This window comes from Nelumbo nucifera, chromosome 3 (assembly GCF_055504915.1).
Source record: "Nelumbo nucifera cultivar China Antique chromosome 3, China Antique-T2T, whole genome shotgun sequence".
Lineage (NCBI taxonomy): Eukaryota > Viridiplantae > Streptophyta > Magnoliopsida > Proteales > Nelumbonaceae > Nelumbo > Nelumbo nucifera.
The window spans coordinates 42,507,475-42,526,070 of record NC_142651.1 but is presented as its reverse complement, the minus strand read 5'-3'; the positions used below and the strand labels follow the sequence as shown (position 1 = coordinate 42,526,070).

Genomic DNA, 18,596 nt, shown 5'->3' with positions numbered 1-18,596 from the left:
ATTAATGATCTTTGCTGTATCATTGTCAAAACTTAGTTTCATTTCTCTTTGTTTTATAGGTTTCGAAATGAATGCTGAATTTTTGGACGGTTTTCTTGTTTTTCAAGAAGATACAATGTTCCTTAGGTTGAATATATTCGGTGGTTTTAATGATGAATAATAACTTCTTTCAAATTGCTAACTTTTTTGCTCCCAAATGACTATCTTTTTTGTTTTCACTCCTATTTTATTCCTTACATTCAAATGTGTTATGAATCTGTACTGGATTCGCAACGCAGAGTTCAGCTGTATATGGCTTTTCAAATGTCCATATCATGAGGGAATTTTACGGTTATGCATATTCTAATTAAAAGTTAATTGCTTCTCTTACCAGGGTTTTTTGTTTTATGGTTATTCATATTTCAATTAAAAATTATAAGCATGAATATAGGATCTTAGTCTACTAACTATTCCACGTAGGGTGGCAGTGTGTGAATTCGAAGGCAAGGATGTTTAGGTTTGGCGAGGGTTTAAAGATTATCTGAAGCTAGTTTCCTTTTGTTAATTACAACTAGTCTATATATCTTTAAATCCGTGTTGAGGTTTGTTTTGATTTCTCTCGGAATGTGAGCCTTTATCGGAATAAGCATTGAGTCTTTGTGTTGGTTTTGTTGTTTGTCAGGGAGATTGGGTGTCCCTTGGAATGCAAATATTTTGAGGATCGAATTGGTGAAAAATAAGTTCTCCTAATTTCCTAAGTATTTTCTTCCTATATTCCTAACCATTTTACGGCTTCTTAAATGGATACATGCATTGTAAGCTTGTTTTCGATTTACAGGATTGGAAGGTCAATTTCGGCAGGACCTGGCTAGTTAGATGTCTCAATGATAATGGGGTTATCATGTTTATCCATATTCTGAATTAGGTTTATGATCATGGCAAAAATTGAGAAGATAGGATCTCAGTCTAGGGTTTGTTCGTTTTAGTTTGGCGGGGTTACTCAGATAAATGCATGGGTTGTTGAGTTCGGAAGCAGGTTAGGTCTTGTCACACTATCCTTTTGTTAATTGGTGGCGATATAGCGATGTTTCAATTAGTGATTGGGTTTAACCTTGAGATTTGCCTAACTAAGAGATTCTTAAATCAATATTGTATTTTTTGCGAGATTTCTTTGTCATTTGGGAGTTGGGTTATCGCCAGACAACCTACATTGGGCGGATATTGACTCAGAATAAGTTTTCCTAGTTTCCTATATTTTTCAGTTTTATGAAATTCTCATCTTTTTTTATTTCCTTTCGTTTATATGGAGATGTACATTGCAATTGTATTATGAATTTACAGGATTAGGGTGGTTGATTTGAGTCAGACACGGCTATTTGGTGGTCTATCTCTTTGGGAGGTTTTCGTCGAAGTAAGTTTGTGAGCCGGACAACCATTCAGCGTAGTTGTCATTCTTTCAGGATTGGTGGTGTGAAACGGGTACCTGGGTAGTTGGGGTTCGAGGACTTTGTGGTGAACGTTCTTTAGGCGATTGCAGAGGATTTATTGGTATTTAAGTTTTTATCGAGGCTTATGTGTGATTTCTCCTGATTTAGTTGATTTTCTGACAGCGTTGGATCTTTATGTTGGTTTTGTTGTTCCTCAGTATGATTGGGGTTTCCTTAGATGGCATTTATTGAGTGGTTTTATTTCACACGGAACAAGTTTTGTATTCTTATGATTTTCTGTTCTTGATTTGCTTACCTTTACTTTTCCTTTCTTTTCCCTTTCTATACTGGATTTAGACGATCTATTTGCGCTGTCATGGCCATCCAGATGTCCTTGTCAACGGGCATTTATATTCAAATTTAAGTTTACAAGCTTGTACGATCATTGGGAATCTGTATATTACTGGGTCTTAGTCTTAGTTATAATGTTTGCTTTTAGGTTTGCGGTGTGAATCCGATAGCGTGGTTGCGAGAACTGGATGGAGGTTTGAGGTTTTTATTGTGCCCCTTTCTTTTTTACTAATTAGAGTGGATTTAACGAAATTTAATTCAATGTTAAATCTGATATCTTGCTGGTTATTTGTATAGAAATGTAATTTTTTGTATCGGTGTTGAATCTTTTTGATGGTTTTCATATTCCCCAGGAAGCTTCAATGTTCGTTGGCTTTTAGATATTTAGTGGAACTATGAGACGAACAATAAGTTCTTCTGGTATCTTGTCTTTTATTTTCCCAAATGTCTTTTATCTTTCCTTCTTTTTCTTCAACACACATTGCAAAAGTGTTATGATTCTACAGGATCAGGGAGGTTGATTCTAGTTGGAGGTGGCTACTCATATGTATATGTCATAAGTGCTTTTTTATGGTCATGAATATTTCACATGCATTGCAATCTTGTTTTCAATATACAAGATTAAAAGGTGAATTCGATCATGAGCACATCACAAGTGGGGGGCTGGGGTGTATAATACCAATTCAAATTTAAGTTTAAAAGCATGATAGGCATGTAACATATATAATATCCTAATCTAGCTAACATTCATTTTAGGCTGGCGGTGCGACTCCAGTACTAGGGCGGCCGAGAATGTGTGGAGGTTTGAAGGTTTTGTTACACTTCTTTCCTTTTGTTAATTAGAGCCGATTTTGGGATCTTCAAATTAGTGTTGGGACTTTATATGGAATTCTGTCTAAATAAGGTCTTCTAAAATCACAGTGAATCCTATTGTTGTTTTTCTGATCATTTGGGAGATTGGGTAATCGCTGGTTTGCATATCTTCGGGGGGTCGTCTTCATTGTTGATAGGTTTCCTCTGTTTCCTTTGTTTTCTTTTTTTTTTTTTTCGTTTTTGTGTTGCTCATATTTTTTTTTTTATTTCCTTTTGTGTTGGTGATGAATAGCATTGAAAATTTAATATGGGTTTACAGGATTTGGACAGATGATTCAAGTCGGACGAGGCTATTTGCATTCCTCTCTCCTTGTTATCATTCATTTTAGCCTGAGGGTTTGAAATCGAAACTTGGGTTATTGAGACTCGAGGCAGGTCTCGCTATTTTGAAACACTACATTCATTTCGTTATTTGCATAGGGTTTTTCATATTTAAATTAGTGTTTTAAGGTTTTGATTACACAGTTTATTGGAGTGGAATTAATGATCTTGGTTGTATACTTGTCAAAGCTTAGTTTTCATTTCTCTTTGTTTTATATGTTTTGAAATCAATGCTGAATTTTTGGATGGTTTTCTTGTTTTTCAGGAAGATACAATGTTCCTTAGTTTGAATATATTCGGTGGTTTTAATGATGAATAATAACTTCTTCCAAATTCCTAACATTTTTGCTCCAAAATGACTTATCTTTTTTGTTTTCCCTCTTATTTTATTCATTACATACATTCAAATGTGTTATGAATCTGTACAGGATTCGCAACGCAGAGTTCAATTGTATATGACTTTTCAAATGTCCATCTCATGAGGGAATTTTACGGTTATGCATATTCTAATTAAAAGTTAATTGCTTCTGTCACTAGGGATTTTTTTTTTATGGTTATTCATATTTCAATTAGAAATTATAAGCATGAATATAGGATCTTAGTCTACTAAATATTTCATGTAGGGTGGCAGTGTGAATTCGATGGCAAGGATGTTTAGGTGTGGCGAGGGTTTAAAGATTATCTGAAGCTAGTTTCCTTTTGTTAATTACAACTAGTCTATATATCTTTAAATCCGTGTTGAGGTTTGTTTTGATTTCTATCGGAATGTGGGCCTTTATCGGAATAAGCATTGAGTCTTTGTGTTGGTTTTGTTGTTTGTTAGGGAGATTGGGTGTCCCTTGGAATGCAAATATTTTGAGGATCGAATTGGTGAAAAATAAGTTCTCCTAATTTCCTAAGTATTTTCTTCCTATATTCCTAACCATTTTACGGCTTCTTAAATGGATACATGCATTGTAAGCTTGTTTTCAATTTACAGGATTGGAAGGTCAATTTCGACAGGACCTGGCTATTTAGATGTCTCAATGATAATGGGGTTATCATGTTTATCCATATTCTGAATTAGGTTTATGATGATGGCAAAAATTGAGAAGATAGGATCTCTGTCTAGGGTTTGTTCGTTTTAGTTTGGCAGGGTGACTCAGATACATGCGTGGGTTGTTGAGCTCGGAAGCAGGTTAGAAGGTCTTGTCACACTATCTTTTTGTTAATTGGTGTCGATATAGCGATGTTTCAATTAGTGATTGGGGTTAACCTTGAGATTTGCCTAACCAAGAGATTGTTAAATCAATTTTGTATTTTGTGCGAGATTTCTTTGTCCATTGGGAAGTTGGGTTATCGCCGGACAACATACATTGGGCGGATAGATTTGACTCAGAATAAGTTTGCCTACTTTCATTTTCTGTGTTATGAAATTCTCATCTTTTTTGATTCCCTTTCGTTTATGTGGAGATGTACATTGCAATTGTATTATGAATTTACAGGATTAAGGTGGTTGATTTGAGTCAGACATGGCTATTTGGTGGTCTATCTTTTTGGGAGGTTTTCATCTCTATAAAAATTCAGAAGTAAGTTTGTGAGCATGACAACCATTCAGTGTAGTTGTCATTCTTTCAGGATTGGCGTTGGGAAATGTGTACCTGGGTAGTTGGGGTTCGAGGACTTTGTGGTGAACGTTCTTTAAGCAATTGCAGAGGATTTGTTGGTATTTAAGTTTTTATCGAGGCTTATGTGTGATTTCTCCTGATTTAGTGGATTTTCTGACTGCGTTGGATCTTTACGTTGGTTTTCTTGTTCCTCAGTATGAGTGGGGTTTCCTTAGTTGGCATGTATTGGGAGGTTTTATTTCACATGAAACAAGTTTTATGTTCCTTATTGTTTTTTGTTCTTGAATTGCTTCCCTTTACTTTTCCTTTCGTTTCCCTTTCTATACAGGATTTAGACGTTCTATTTGATCTGTCATGATGGCCATCCAGATGTCCTTGTCAACGGGGGGTTATATTCAAATTTAAGTTTTCAAGCTTGTACGATCATTGGGAATCTGTATATTACAGGGTCTTAGTCTTGGTTATAATGTTTGCTTTTTGGTTTGGGGTGTGCATCCGATAGCGTGGTTGCGAGGACTGGATGGAGGTTTGAGGGTTTTATTGTGCCCCTTTCTTTTTTACTAATTAGAGTGGATTTAACGAAATTTAATTCAATGTTAAATCTGATATCTTGCTTTTTATTTATATTAGAAATGTAATTTTTTGTATCGGTGTTGAATCTGTTTAATGGTTTTCATATTCACCAGGAATATTCAATGTTCGTTGGCGTTGAGATATTTAGTGGAACTATGTGACGAACAATAAGTTCTTTTCGATTCCTGTCTTTAATGTTCCCAAATGTCTTTTATCTTTCCTTCTTTTTCTTCTACACACATTGTGAATGTGTTATGATTCTGCAGGATCAGGGAGGTTGATTTTAGTTGGAGGTGGCTACTCGTATGTATATGTCATAAGGGCTTTTTTATGCTCATGAATATCCGACTGTATGTTTACAAACATGAAGATCATTGGCGAGAGTTATGTGAGATTTACTTGCGTTGTCATTGCTTGTTGGGTGGCGGTGTGACATTGATAGAAAGAATGTTGAGGTTGGGCGAAGGTTTTTAGATTTTGTTAGTCCACCTTCATTTTGTAAATTAAAGTGGATCTAGTGATCTTTAAATCAGTTTTAAGTTTTAGCTTTGCTTTCTCTCTGAACTAGGGGCTTTTATGTCTGCATTGAATCTTTTTGTTGTTTTTGTTGTTCATTAGGGAAATTGGATGTTCCTTCGCTTGCATATATTTGGTGGATCCTTTTCCCGAAGAATAAGTTCTCCTATTCTTCATTTTTCCCTGAAATTCTAATTTTTTGTAATATTTTTTACATGCATACATGCATTGCAAGCTTGTTTTCAATATACAAGATTAAAAGGTGAATTCGATCATTAAACACATCACCGGGGGGGGGGGTTATATTACCAATTCAAATTTAAGATTAAAAGCATGACAAGCATGTAATATATATAGTATCCTAATCTAGCTAACATTCATTTTAGGCTGGTGGTGCGACTCCTATACTAGGGCGGCCGAGAATGTGTGGAGGTTTGATGGTTTTTTTACACTTCTTTCTTTTTGTTAGTTAGAGCCGATTTAGGGATCTTCAAATTAGTGTTGGGACTCTATATGGAATTCTGTCTAAATAAGGTCTTCAAATCACAGAATCCTATTGTTGTTTTTCTGATAATTTGGGAGATTGGGTAATCGCTGGTTTGGATATCTTTGGTGGGTCGTCTTCATTCTCGATAGTTTTTCCCTGTTTCCTTTCTTTTCTTTTTTTTTTGTTGATTTTGAGTTGGTCATCTTTTTTCTTTTTATTTACTCTTGTGTTGGTGATGAATAGCATTGAAAATTTAATATGAATTTACAGGATTTGGACGGATGATTCAAGTCGGACGAGGCTATTTGCGTTCCTCTCTCCTAGTTATGATTCATTTTAGGTTGAGGGTTTGAAATGGAAACTTGGGTTATTGAGGCTTGAGGCAGGTCTCGCGATTTTGAAACACTACATTCATTTTGTTTTGCATAGGGTTTTTCATATTTAAATTAGTGTTTTAAGGTTTTGATTACACAGTTTATTGGAGTGGAATTAATGATCTTTGCTGTATCATTGTCAAAACTTAGTTTTCATTTCTTTGTTTTATATGTTTTGAAATGAATGCTGAATTTTTGGATGGTTTTCTTGTTTTTCAAGAAGATACAATGTTCCTTAGCTTGAATATATTCGGTGGTTTTAATGATGAATAATTTCTTCCAAATTCCTAACTTTTTTACTCCAAAATGACTTGTCTTTTTTGTTTTCCCTCTTATTTTATTCATTACATACATTCAAATGTGTTATGAATCGGTACAGGATTCGCAACGCAGAGTTCAATTGTATATGACTTTTCAAATGTCCATCTCATGGGGGAATTTTACGGTTATGCATATTCTAATTAAAAGTTAATTGCTTCTGTCACCAGGGTTTTTTTTTATGGTTATTCATATTTCAATTAAAAATTATAAGCATGAATATAGGATCTTAGTCTACTAAATATTCCATGTAGGGTGGCAGTGTGAATTCGATGGCAAGGATGTTTAGGTTTGGCGAGGGTTTAAAGATTATCTGAAGCTAGTTTCCTTTTGTTAATTACAACTAGTCTATATATCTTTAAATCCATTGTCAGGGAGATTGGGTGTCTTTTGGAATGCAAATATTTTGAAGATCGAATTGGTGAAAAATAAGTTCTCCTAATTTCCTAAGTATTTTCTTCCCATATTCGTAACCATTTTACGCCTTCTTAAATGGATACATGCATTGTAAGCTTGTTTTCAATTTACAGGATTGGAAGGTCAATTTCGGCAGGACCTGGCTAGTTAGATGTCTCAATGATAATGGGGTTATCATGTTTATCCATATTCTGAATTAGGTTTATGATCATGGCAAAAATTGAGAAGATAGGATCTCTGTCTAGGGTTTGTTCGTTTTAGTGAAACTATGTGACGAACAATAAGTTCTTCTAGATTCCCGTCTTTTATGTTCCCAAATGTCTTTTATCTTTCCTTCTTTTTCTTCAACACACATTGCGAATGTGTTATGATTCTACAGGATCAGGGAGGTTGATTTTAGTTGGAGGTGGCTACTCATATCTATGTCATAAGGGCTTTTTTATGGTCATGAATATCTGACTGTATGTTTACAAACATGAAGATCATTGGCGAGAGTTATGTAAGATTTACTTGCGTTGTCATTGCTTGTTGGGTGGCGGTGTGACTTTGATAGAATGTTGAGGTTGGGCGAAGGTTTTTAGATTTTGTTACTCCACCTTCATTTTGTAAATTAAAGTGGATCTAGTGATCTTTAAATCAGTTTTAAGTTTTAGCTTTGCTTTCTCTCTGAATTAGGGGCTTTTATGTCTGCATTGAATCTTTGTGTTGGTTTTGTTGTTCATCAGGGAAATTGGATGTTCCTTGGCTTGCATATATTTGGTGGATCCTTTTCACGAAGAATAAGTTCTCCTAATTCTTAATTTTTCCCCGAAATTCTAATTTTTTGTAATATTTTTTACATGGATACATGCATTGCAATCTTGTTTTATGTTTAAAAGCATGACAAGCATGTAATATATATAGTATCCTAATCTAGCTAACATTCATTTTAGGCTGGCAGTGCGACTCCTGTACTTGGGCGGCCGAGAATCTGTGGAGGTTTGATGGTTTTGTTACACTTCTTTCTTTTTGTTAGTTAGAGCCGATTTAGGGATCGTCAAATTAGTGTTGGAACTCTATATGGAATTCTGTCTAAATAAGGTCTTCTCTAATTATAGTGAATCCTATTATTGTTTTTTTGATCATTTGGGAGGTTGGGTAATCGCTGGTTTGCATATCTTCGGTTGGTCGTAGTCATTCTCGATAGGTTTTCTCTGTTTCCTTTTTTTTCTTTTTTTTTCTTTTTTGTTTTTGAGTTGCTCATCTTTTTTTTTTTATTTCCTTTTGTGTGGTGATGAATAGCATTGAAAATTTAATATGGATTTACAGGATTTGGACGGATGATTCAAGTCGGACGAGGCTATTTGCATTCCTCTCTCCTAGTTATCATTCAATTTAGGCCGAGGGTTTGAAATCGAAACTTGGGTTATTGAGGCTCGAGGCAGGTCTCACGATTTTGAAACACTACATTCATTTTGTTATTTGCATAGGGTTTTTCATATTTAAATTAGCGTTTTAAGGTTTTGATTACACAGTTTATTGGAGTTGAATTAATGATCTTTGTATCATTGTCAAAGCTTAGTTTTCATTTCTCTTTGTTTTATAGGTTTTGAAATCAATGCTGAATTTTTGGATGGTTTTCTTGTTTTTCCGGGAGATACATTGTTCCTAGCTTGAATATATTCGGTGGTTTTAATGATGAATAATAACTTCTTCCAAATGTGTTATCTGAAGCTAGTTTCCGTTTGTTAATTACTACTAGTTTATATATCTTTAAATCCGTGTTGTGTTTTGTTTTGATTTCTCTCGGAATGTGAGCCTTTATCGAAATAAGCATTTAGTCTTTGTGTTGGTTTTGTTGTTTGTCAGGGTGATTGGGTGTCCCTTGGAATGCAAATATTTTGAGGATCGATTTGGTGAAAAATAAGTTCTCCTAATTTCCTAAGTATTTTCTTCCTATATTCCTAACCATTTTATGCCTTCTTAAATGGATACATGCATTTTAAGCTTGTTTTCAATTTACTGGATTGGAAGGTCAATTTCTGCAGGACCTGGCTATTTAGATGTCTGAATGGTAATGGGGTTATCATGTTTATCCATATTCTGAATTAGGTTTATGATCATGGCAAACATTGAGAAGATAGGATCTCAGTCTAGGGTTTGTTCGTTTTAGTTTGGCGGGGTGACTCAGATACATGCATGGGTTGTTGAGCTCGGAAGCAGGTTAGAAGGTCTTGTCACACTATCTGTTTGTTAATTGGTGTCGATATAGCGATGTTTCAATTAGTGATTGGGGTTAATCTTGAGATTTGCCTAACTAAGAGATTGTTATATCAATATTGTATTTTGTGCGAGATTTCTTTGTCAATTGGGAGGTTGGGTTATCGCCGGACAACATACATTGGGCGGATAGATTTGACTCAGAATAAGTTTTCCTAGTTTCCTATCATTTTCTGTTTTATGAAGTTCTCATCTTTTTTTTTTTCCTTTTGTTGATATGGAGATGTACATTGCAATTGTATTTTGAATTTGCAGGATTAGGGTGGTTGATTTGAGTCAGACACGGCTATTTGGTGGTCTATCTCTTCGGGAGGTTTTCATCTCTATAAAAATTCAGAAGTTTGTGAACATGACAACCATTCAGTGTAGTTGTCATTCTTTCAGGATTGGCGGTGTGAAACGGGTACCTGGGTAGTTGGGGTTCGAGGACTTTGTGGTGAACGTTCTTTAGGCGATTGCAGAGGATTTATTGGTATTTAAGTTTTTATCGAGGCTTATGTGTGATTTCTCCTGATTTAGTGGATTTTCTAACAGCATTGGATCTTTACGTTGGTTTTCTTGTTCCTCAGTATGATTGGGGTTTCCTTAGTTGGCCTGTATTGAGTGGTTTTATTTCACACGAAACAAGTTTTATTTTCCTTATTGTTCTCTGTTCTTGAATTCTTTACTTTTCTTTTCCTTTTCTATACAGGATTTAGACTATCTATTTGGGCTGTCATGGCCATCTAGATGTCCTTGTCATGGGGCTTATATTCAAATTTAAGTTTATAAGCTTGGACGATCATTGGGAATCTGTATATAGGGTCTTAGTCTTAGTTATAATGTTTGCTTTTAGGTTTGTGGTGTGAATCCAATAGCGTGGTTGCGAGGACTGGATGGAGGTTTGAGGGTTTTATTATGCCTCTTTCTTTTTTACTAATTACACTGGATTTAAAGAAATTTAATTCATTGTTAAATCTGATATCTTGCTGTTTATTTATATTAGAAATGTAATTTTTTTTATCGGTGTTGAATCTTTGTGATGGTTTTCATATTCACCAGGAAGATTCAATGTTCGTTGGGTGTTCCTTGGCTTGTATATATTTGGTGGATCCATTTCACGAAGAATAAGTTCCCCTAATTCTTAATTTTCCCCCGAAATTCTAATCTTTTTATTAATCTTTTTTACATGAATACATGCATTGCAAGCTTGTTTTCTATGTACAGGATTAAAAGGTGAATTTGAGCATGAACATATCACGGGGGGGTTTATATACAAATTAAAGTTTAGGTTTATAATCATGAAAATCATGTAGTGTATATAGGATCTTAATCTAGCTTACATTCATTTTAGGTTGGCGGTGCGACACCCGTACAAGGGCTGTTGAGACTTAGTGGATGTTTGACGGTTTTGTTACACTTCTTTCCTTTTGTTAATTAGAGTCGATTTAGTGATCTTTAAATTAGTGTTTGGGCTCTATATTGAATTCTGTCTAACTATGAGCTTGTCAAATCATTCTGAATCCTATTGGTGGTTTTTCTGATCATTTGGGAGATTGGGTTACCGCTGGCTTGCTTATATTGGGTGGGTCGTCTTGATTCTCAGTTGGTTTTCCCAGTTTCTTGTGTTTCTTTTCTTGTTTTTGAGTTGCTCATCTTTTTTATTTCCTTTTGTGTTAGTGATGACTAGCGTTGCAAGTTTAATATGGATTTACAGGATTTGGACGGATGACTAGCGTTGTAAGTTTAATAACTATCTCCTAATTATTCATTGTTGAAGGTGTGAAATCGACTTCTGGGTTATTGAGGTTCGATGCAGGTCTCGTGACGATAAATTTCAATTGGACATGGCCATTAATTGAAATCGATATCATTCTTTTTTTTTCCTTATATTTATCATCTTTAGTATTTGGGCGATAAATTTCAATTGGACGTGGCCATTCAGCCATTCAGATGTCCATCTCATAAGGGGGTTATCATGGTTATTGATGTCCAAATTTGAGTTTGTAAGCATGACGATCATTGAGAATATGATATCAAGGTTGATGAGATTAGATTGAGGTTTGAAGGTTTTATTCCAAAGCCTTCTTTTTGTTTATTAGAGTGTATTTAACGATCTTTAAATCAATGTTAAATCTCAGATTTTATTTCTCTTTGAATTATGATTTTTTTAATCAACGTTGAATCTTTGTGATGATTTTCCTTGTTCAACAGGAATACCCAATGTTCCTTGGCTTGCTTATATTGGGTGGTTCTATTTGACGAAGAATATGTTGTTGTAAATTCCTATCTTTTATGTTCCCAAATGTCTTATCGTTTTTTTCCCTGATTTTATTCTGTGCGCACATTTCAAATGTGTTATGAATCTACTTTCATAAGGTGCTTTGATTTGGACATGGTTATGCCGATGTCTATTTCTTTCGTGGTTGTACAAAATTCCAAATTCAAATTTGAATTTAAGTTTATAAGCACAATTATGAAATATGTTGTAAATTCCTATCTTTTATGTTCCCAAATGTCTTGTTTTTTTCCCTGATTTTATTCTGTGCGCACATTTCAAATGTGTTATGAATCTACTTTCAGACGGTGATTTGATTTGGACATGGTTATGCAGATGTCTATTTCACACGGTGGTTTTCGTGGTTGTACAAAATTACAAATTCAAATTTAAGTTTATAACCACAATTATCATTGATAAGTTTTTTATAGGGTCTTAGTCATTATTATTCCTTTTGGGTTTTGTGGTGTGAATTTGATACGCTTAGTTTTGATTTCTCTCTGAATTAGAGGATTTTAATTCAACATTGAATCTTTGTGTTGGTTTTCTTGTTCATCAGGGTGATTGGGTGTTCCTTTGCTTGCATATATTAGGTGGACCTATTTGTTGAAAATAAATTCTCTTAATTTCCTGTCTTTTTTTGTTCTTGAATTTCTTATCTCTCTCTTTTTTTTTTCCTTTTTCATATAGATACATAGTTAGCTAGCTTGTTTTTTATTTACAAGATCCAGATGGTTGATTTGATCTGCACATGGCTATTCAGATATCTATGTCATAAGGGGATTCCTGTCTTGAGGAATGGAAATAATGTGCACTGGGTGGGTGAAAAGGAATGCTAATTCCTTTGCTGTACATTAGAAAAGAAAGGGGTGGGAATGGATCATTTAATTTGGGTTGTACTGTAGTTTTATCTGCACTTGGAGAGCTAAGAGAGTTTAATAAAGAAAGAGATAGATTGAAATTATAAAGAAAAGAATAAAATATATATATATATTAAATTATAAATATATATTTTAATAAATATTATATTATTTATATTTTATATAATATATAAAATACATATTATATATTTTATAAAATATATAATACTGAGTCGGGCCGGGCTTTTTTGACAAATCCCGAGCCCGGCCCGGCCCGAAACACAGTCGGGCTTACTGTGTTAAGCCCGAGGTCAGGCCCACGGGCCGGGCCGGGCCGTTGGGCTACCCTGCCCATGAACAGATCTAATTGTTAGTCTTGTTAGGTTGGGTGTGAATACGATACCAGGCCTGTTAATGTTGGATGGTGGTACGATGATTTTTTATGCCACTTTCTTTTTGTTAATTATTGTGAATACGATACCAGGCCTGTTAATCTTAGTCTAGTTGTTAGTCTACGTGTTGGTTTTCTTGTTCATCAAGCTTATTCGGTGTTCCTTGTCTTGCGTATATTAGATGGATCTATTTTATGAAGAATAAGTACTCCTAATTTCCTGTCTTTTTCTGTTCCTGAATTTCTTATCTTCTGTTTTTTTTTTTTTCCTTTTCTCATATGGATACATACATTGCAAGTTTGCTATGAATTTACAGGATCGGGATGGTCCATTTGAGCTGGACATGGTTTTTCAGATACCTATCTCATAAAGGGGTTTTCATGGTTTTGCAAATTCAAATTTAAGTTTACAAGCATGACGATCATTGAAAAGTTCTACATTCTTTTTAGGTTGACAGTCTGAATCCAATACCAGGGCTTTGAGGTTGGATGGAATTTTGAAGATTTTGTTATGCCACTTCTTTTTTGTTAATTTGAGTGGATTTAACTTTTAGCAATCATGCATTCATTTATTCATCTTCCCTGTACCTTATGTGGTGTTGTTTGGTTATGTTAAATTCTTATTCTACGGATTTGACGTTAGCACCATCAAAATTTTCACCTTTGGTTGGTACGTTGTTTTTTAAAATTTTATTTGTTTTACCATGTAATTTCTTTCATTTCTCACTGTTAGTAATTTTTAATATTAAAAAACAAACGATTTCTGTGTTTTAATGAGGATGAAAAAAATATTCAAGCTAGAATTTTTCAGTTGTTTGTCTTTTTGGAAAATATACTTAATTTGACATGTTATATGCATATTCATTTTCAGAACTACGTTGTGCATGTGTATTATGTCTTTTTGGTGAAAAAGATAAGATAGGCAATGGTTCGCAGCTCCTCTATTGTGGGTTTCACTTGTCTTTAGTTGGTTTTAGGAATGTCGATTGTTCACGATCATTGGTTATTTGCATCAGATTGCGTTAGAATCTGGACCATTACTCTTTCCGTTTTGCGTTAGAATCTGGACCATCACGATCATTGTTTTTGCATTATATTGCATTAGTTAGCATCAAGACACAATCTGTTTTTGTTTTGATTGGGAGTGGAATGATCATTGCTCTGAGCATTTGTGGAGTTCTGCATGGTTTTTGTGGGTGCTGAGATCTAAACTAGATTTTTAGTTTGGATTCTTTTTTGATATGATGTTAAGTTTGTTTTGATATGTAGTCTTGATTTCTCTCTGGTTGAGCAGTCTATATCTTTGAATTAGTTTGCTTATTTGTGACTGAGTTTTTTGGATGAATTTTCTGGTTTAGATAGACAGATTGCAAGTTCTTGTATTGGTATTTGGAATTCAGAAGGTTTATTTGAACTTGATTGGGCTTATAGATGCCTAATTCATAAGGTGGTTCTTACGGCTGCTTAGATTTCTATTTAAAGTTTTATGCGTGATATTTGAGAAGATCTACATGGTATCTCAATCTATTTATTGATTTTTCAGGTGAGCTGGAAAATTTGTCGTCACAAAACCTTTTAGGTTGGCTTGAGGTTTTGCTATTTTTTGTCAAGAAATTACAGTCATGTATTTATTATCTGTAATATTGGGTGGTAAAGATTGGATATTATTTGAGCGTCTGCTTGTTTGCGTCCTCTAGTTAACTTTTGTGGTTACAATTTAGGAGGACTGAATTAGGCTTGGCTTGGCATTGGCACTATGAAAGTTGTCTTTGGCTGTGGTTTATTTTAGTTTTTAGGATTATTTTGTTACCCATTACTTGCTACACTATCGACTACAGTTATTTGTTTCTCTGTTTTTTTTACTATTTTGTTCAGATATTTTTTTTGCTCATATTTTTGCTATGTTTAGAACCTTTCCGATATGGTAAGGCCTTTTTATGTGTGTGGGCATCTTATTGTTGTTAAATTACTTTGTTCTATTTTGGCTCTCTAATGCAAAAAGCTGGTTCTATTTATTTTCTTTTGTGCTTAGATGAACGAATTGCAGACTTCCCAAGAACAAAGGAAATTCTTTAAGATAATGTTAGTTGCAATGTGTCTGATCAATCACATTACTAAATCTTAGGTTCTTGCTTTTCAGCCCCTCTATTTCTCTTGCAGTTTGATCCGACTTGCAATGGTTTTTTGAAATCCTGTTTAATCGTGGTCATTGTTTATTTGGATTAGATTATATTGGAATGAAGTTCTGTTTGTTTTCTAGTTTGATTGGCCACAATCATTATTCTTTTGCACATCGTTTTGTTGGTTCTTGGCTTTTGATAGTGCCGTGGTCATATGGATGGGATTGCGTTGGACTTTTTCTTTGGTTATGACTTTCAAATGAATGTTGATACTTTTGTTTTCATTTTTCTCTAATTTAGGTTGTGTTTGGATAAGCTACAGGTTTGTGTTTTCAAAGTCCAATAAAAGCACAAAACCTCAACTTTAGGCTTTGTGATTTGGGGCTTAAAATTTTTTTGTCTTCAGATTATAATGTTTTTAAAATAAATTCTTACCAAATGCTCAAGACATTTTTTTGGCTCAAATTTGTTTTCCAAAGCCCAAAGCTCAAAAGTAAAAGCTTATCCAACAAGGCCTTAGTCGTTTCTAGAGCAGCTTTTGAATCTTGAATTGTTTTTTTTTTTTTTTCATTTCACCTTATTTTCTTATCTCTGTTTTATTCCTGAATTTATCCGTGCCTTATTCCTTTTAGGGAGAATGACGGTTCAGCCCAGGGTCAGAAATTTTAGGCCCAAAGTACAGTTGGGGTAGGTGTCAGCTCGGAATTGATGCTCATTCATGGGCGGGCATTGAATGTTTATTTAGATTCCTATTTAAGTTTTCGTGGTTATTTGGATAAATATATGGGAAGTGATTTGATCAGTGGGTTTTCGTGGTTATTTAGATTCCTATTTAAGTTTTGTACCAAGTCTATTATCCCGTAGGTTTGCTGTGGATTCTACATAGGCTCTTGGCTCACTTCACAAAAGAAGGGTATCCCAATAAGTCTTATAATGACTTATTTGTGGATTCTACGTAGGCTCTTGGCCCATTCATCAAATTTTTTTTAGCATTTTTGATTTTGTATTGATTTATATTTGACATGGCTGTTAAAAGTAGCCCAATCAGATAGGGGACTTTAAGGTGGTGCTGAGCTGGCTGGAGAGAAAAAATAAGGGTTCGTGGATGCTTCAACAGCTGATAAGAGAATCCATTGCATTGGCATCCAATGTGAATTGCTCATTCAAATCAAGACCTGATCAACTAGGGAACGGCCTTTATGGGGGATTCTAGGTTTGGGCACTGATGTAAATCTGAGACAACAGACTCGAGTCAAAACCAAGCATGTACTGTTTCCCTTTTATCCTCCTGGATATAGTCATTCTAGATTTGACATGGCTGCAGTGGTAAGTTGTAGTGGAAGTGCTTGAGCATACAGACTCTTGCATATATGTATTTTTCTATTATTATTCATTACAAGTTCTTTATAGACCGGTTTATGTCGGTGATATTTTCTCTTATTATTCATTGCATATATGTATTTGACATCAATGTTTGAAGTGGGTGGCGAATTTCATTGCAATCAAACATTATAATGCGGTTCCAATCTATGAAGGGAAGGTTTTGCTGTGGTTCTAATTTGGATATTTCATTCTTTTCTTTTCCCATTCTCCTTTTTTTTCTATTGGACTCTGAACGTGGTTTACAAGCTAATCGTGAAGACCATGGTAAACAGATTGAAGTATACGCTCGGTTCATCTCTAAGTTTCAGCACACCTTTTCTCCCTGTCGTCAAATTGTTGGACCTGGTCCATTTACTCGTATTGGACCAAATCCAGTCCAATTGACACCCCTATAACTATGAGTATGCATCAACCACCTAACGTTCGTAGATGATCTTATTTTTGTAAGAAAGTGACGCTTCATTAAAGCTCTTGAGCTGTGGTGGCTTCTCGGTTTATATTGTTCGTGATCTGGGTAATTTGTAAACTATCAAAAATCATGAATTCTTTTTTTTACGTCCAGTACTCGTCATCGCCACCTCTCTTCCTCTCTCTCCTTGGAGTAATACCTATTGGCAGCAACAAGAAATATCTTGGCCAGCCTTTGTCACAGTGGTTAGAAATTTCCGATGGGCTTTCCATGAAGAGGGGAAGAAACAAGCACGTATTTTTTGACGGGCCTTGTTAGATGTATTGCCTACAAATGGAACAATGCATATTGAAGTTGATACGGAGGTTTCTGTCAGATCCTAACTCTCAGTGGGTGCATGTTGTTGAAGGCTGAACGTGAAAGTATTCTTCATTTCTTGTTTCAATGCCCTGTTGCCAAGGCGATGTGGTTTGCTTCTCCTTGGCTATTCACACTAATGATTGGGCCTCTCGATCTCTAGATGACTGGAACTTGAGCTGGTTTAATGTGTCGTCTTCCTTTGACAGATTTGGAAACACGGAAACAATGTCATATTCAATAATTATCAGCCCAACCCGAGCACAGTTCTCGCCTTTGCCCAAGCCTATGTTGCATTCCTACTATCCGACCCCTAGGCTCTGCTCTGGCAAGACACAAAATAGTGACTGTCACCCCTGCTGCTTGAGTTTACCACTAGCTTCGCCCCCTAGAGACCTTCAACAAAATGAACAAGGACGTTGCCTACTCCCGTGGTTATTTGCGACTCTGCTAGTTCATGTCTTGTGCCAAGATTGTTGATGTGTTACCTCACTGCCTCCCTCTGCGTCATTGAAGGTGATGCTTTGGAGATCGTTAGGGTTCTCTGTGAACCCTCTTGGACTCTTGCTGGCAAGCTTTGTATTTGGGTCAGTCCGACTCTTGGACTAGTCCTCATAATTTTATTGTCCCTGATCTTATGGCTGGGTGTAGTGAGATTAGGATAAGCATGATGGTTGATGGTTGAATGAAATTTTCTCTATTAAAAAAAATCAAGCTTATCCTAATCTTCATTAATTGTTAACACACATGATGGTTTAGGATAATATTAGAGGAGTTTATGTTTATCATGTTTCTCTGGAGAGTTCTGTTCTTTATTTTATCTCCCATGGAATTGTAACCCATCACAAATTCTTTAACACTATATAAACAACTTGGGTTTGGCTTAGATTAATCACCACCGAACCTTACAGTTTTACTTTACTTTTGTTCTTGTTCTCTCTTGTTTTAACTCGGATTATGATTTATGTGTACGAACAATATGATCCCATGATATATTTGAAGTTATTTGATTTCCACCTTGTTTAGAACTTTAGATTAGATCTTTCATTTGGTTATAGATTGGACCAAAACTCATGGCCCTTACTTACGTGGGAATCTGATACTGTGGTGCCTTTATCTCCTTATTCCAATTTGGGTTAACCTAAACCTTAAATTTTGTTGAAAACTGTTGACTTGTTTAGTGACGTGCTGACCAATGCTGTTGAATAGTTGACACATGTCATAAGTTATCTATATTATATGAAGCGATGCTTGCATTGGTTTTGGTACAGATCATAAAAGTTAAATTTCTTATATTTTTGTCCTTTATTTATACAC

At 35.0% G+C, this 18,596-nt stretch overlaps 1 protein-coding gene across 1 annotated transcript in view; it reads left to right on the top strand.

The window, feature by feature from the left end:
* LOC148801156 (uncharacterized) overlaps positions 1-16,696 on the top strand; it is a 37,959-nt gene extending 21,263 nt beyond the window's left edge. Inside the window, exons 7-8 of the mRNA XM_088901363.1 lie at positions 60-5,586; positions 5,750-16,696. The gene's annotated coding sequence lies outside the window, so the exon portion shown is untranslated. The remainder of the gene's footprint in view (positions 1-59; positions 5,587-5,749) is intronic.
* Positions 16,697-18,596: the final 1,900 nt, after the last annotated feature.